A 3,172-nucleotide genomic window follows, 5' to 3' on the forward strand; every position below is an offset into this window, starting at 1 on the left:
AGAAATCATTATGCTAGAAACATTTTTTTAATGATTATCATTATTGCCAGGATTATAAAAAGTAACATTAAAACTCAAAACTATTGAAATATTAAATTTTTGCAAATTTATATGTACTTTGAATCATTAATTTTTTATTACCTTTGAAAGTCCCATAGAAAAAGAATAAAATCATAGAGATACGACAATATCTCCTGTGGGGCTGGTTCACCCCTTATTATAGGTTTTTTATTAAGATGAGAATAGTCGATTTCGTATTTGGATATTGTGCATACTGCCAAAATTTTTTTCGTCAAACTAAAAAAACTAGTATTTTCATATTGAAAAGTGTTACACACTTTGTTCCAGTAAAAAATTACGAATTGTGTTCGAGAAATTAAAAACAATGTGTTTTCAGGGGTGAACTTCAAGGGTGGGTGTCACCCCTTAAATGGACTTATGAGCACGTATAAAAAAATACGTGTCGAATATTTTTTGATGTTCTATAACATATCACAATTTCAAGAAAATCGGTGAGGTACACCTCGGGTACCTTCCTTGTAAGTTGAAACTAAGTAAAATCTAACTTTGAAAATAAACAAATAAAGTTGATGGAAAAAAGGACACAAGTTGCGATGAAATGTTAAATTACAAAATTGTTTTTTTTTAATATAGAATACGCACTTTACTAAATTAAGAAAACAAGACAATGGAAATATATTTTAATACCCATACAAATAATAAATTTAATATACATTTCATATAATAGTGTTGAATATAGCGTAGGAAAGTTCGCATTTTGGAGAAAAGCAAGTGCGAAACACGAGATACACGATGAAAATGTATTGGTTAAAGCCAAAATAGATTTGACAAAAGAGAATTCACAATCATTTTTCTAGTTTTCGATATAAAATTGCAATTACTCGAAATAGTATGGATTTATAAAAAATATATTACCTAAAAGACTGTGAAGAAATAATGTTTTGTCGTACAAGAAAATATTACGAGAGTGAACAGTTTTATCTCGTATCAAAGTTTAATAAAAGAATTTCAAACCAAGTTTAATTTTCTCATAGAGGGTTTTTATTAAAAACGATTTTCAGAAAAATGAAGCAAGAGATTCTATAAACTGTTTTTCAACATTTTTTAGAAAAACTGTGACACTGGTTAACCTGAAAGATTTCCTATTAACAAATGAAAAGTCTACTTTTTTACACTTCAAACCAAAGATAATTCGGAGACCCCTCAGCATGTACAAAAGTATTATCGGTGACTAGAAATTTAGTTTAATAAATCTAAACAAGTAGAAGATGAAAAGAAATTAACCCAATATTCATTGATATAATGTATATCTATTTCAGAAGAGTGGTTATGCATTTATTTCAATGAAATGGTTCTTTGATATAAAATATTGATGTGAAATATTTCTTTAACGGGATCGTTCAAGTATTACGTATAGCTAAAATTACATAAAAACGTTACGTATGGCGGGGATGGGGGAGGGGGGGTCAGAAATAGCGTGAAAAAGTGTTATGTAATACTTGAACGGTTCGAAATAAAGAATGATGTATAAACACAATATTTTATTCAACTCAAAAAATTTTTCACTAGTATAAATGCATCAACTCTTTATCAAATCAATATATATTTGTAACATAATTAATATTCTTTTTATTGGAATAATAATTTCTTTGAAGGAATAATCCGATTTCAACAAATCTAGGCCTTTTAAGTCTTTTAAGTTTTTGGACCAGGAATGATCTGATCGATACTGCCTGCAATTAACGCTTCTGGTGTGTCAAATAACCTTGTGCAACAGTTTTTTGAAAGAGCAAATAAATCTCACAATAATCGTCCGTTTAGATGAAAGATTTACATGAAAATTCACGCACTTGGCTAGAGTCCCTTGTATTTCAACCTGTTCCTAATTAACCCGAGCCGCCAAACTTTTCCAAAAATTGCGCAAATGTATGAAGTTAAATATACATCAGAACTCTTGATCTAGGCCCTTGGCCTGACCTTGAAGCATGACCTAATTTTATTGAGAGGCAAGAAGGAGTGGGGATTTGTGAGGCTTTTCAGCGAAATGGCTATTTCGAATTAGTTACAATGTTACAGAAGTACCTTTGAAGTAAGTATTTACATGTTTTAGGCGCAAAATTAAGTCCGTAGTATAAAATCTGATTGTGTAAGGTTAACCCTTGCAAAAATAATGACAGTTGATGAATAAAAAAAATAAAAAAAATAAACCAGGTTCCGGGTGCCAGATCTTCTTCTGTTTTTGCATGTATTAACTCATTGAAATGCACAACAGTTCAATTAAAACAAAAGACATATAAGCATTATGTGATTGTTTTAAAGAAGTATCCTAGTGGCATGTTATTGATATCATCATCGTCATCAACATAATTTTTTATCTTAAATGACAGTACATTCTTTGAATCTGTGTTTGTTTTAGAATCACAGTCTTACTATCTCTTTTTCTTATGTTCGTTATTGCTGCGCTCTCTTGTGAAATACAGTATAATTCTTGTCTCGTTCAGCAGTAGATACATACATAGAGGAGTGAACTTACATGTTCAAGTACAGATCTTGAATGTCTAAAAACGAGACAGTTGTGTTTTTAAACCCATGGAAATCATAGCCTATGCCGATAGTGCTCTCACAGTAGTTACCCGTTAAAGTTTAAGGTGCTTTGTCAAATTGAATTTCTTTCATGAAAATTAGGTTATCATTTCTGCATCAACCTTCACATCATCTTGCATATTAAATTATTCGATAGTAACCTTTTATTGAATTTAACGCAACATGGTTCATTATTACTGCAAAGCTTGCAGTAAGCATTTGAAAAGAGATTCCGATAAGTCTACTTTTCGATATGATTCTGATGTAAAGATTTTAAGAGGAGAGTACTGTAACCCCGAGTTTGCGCGTTCTGTGAAGATTTGTGGACACTGACGCTATTTAATATCTAAAATTCCTTGTGATTCAAAAAGTATAACCTGTGATGAAAGTGCTGAACTCTCCGAATCGGCAAATTGTTCCGATTCGCAAAATCTTCCATCAGTTTCCTGGAGCAGTTTTGTTACATATAGAAAGAGGTATCATTTCTGGGAAGCAATGTTTTTTTTGCATAAGAGAAAGTAAACTTGTACGTGTTTCTGTTGAGGCTCGCACTCACGTATTTTTTGAA

Source organism: Belonocnema kinseyi, chromosome 10 (assembly GCF_010883055.1).
Source record: "Belonocnema kinseyi isolate 2016_QV_RU_SX_M_011 chromosome 10, B_treatae_v1, whole genome shotgun sequence".
NCBI lineage: Eukaryota > Metazoa > Arthropoda > Insecta > Hymenoptera > Cynipidae > Belonocnema > Belonocnema kinseyi.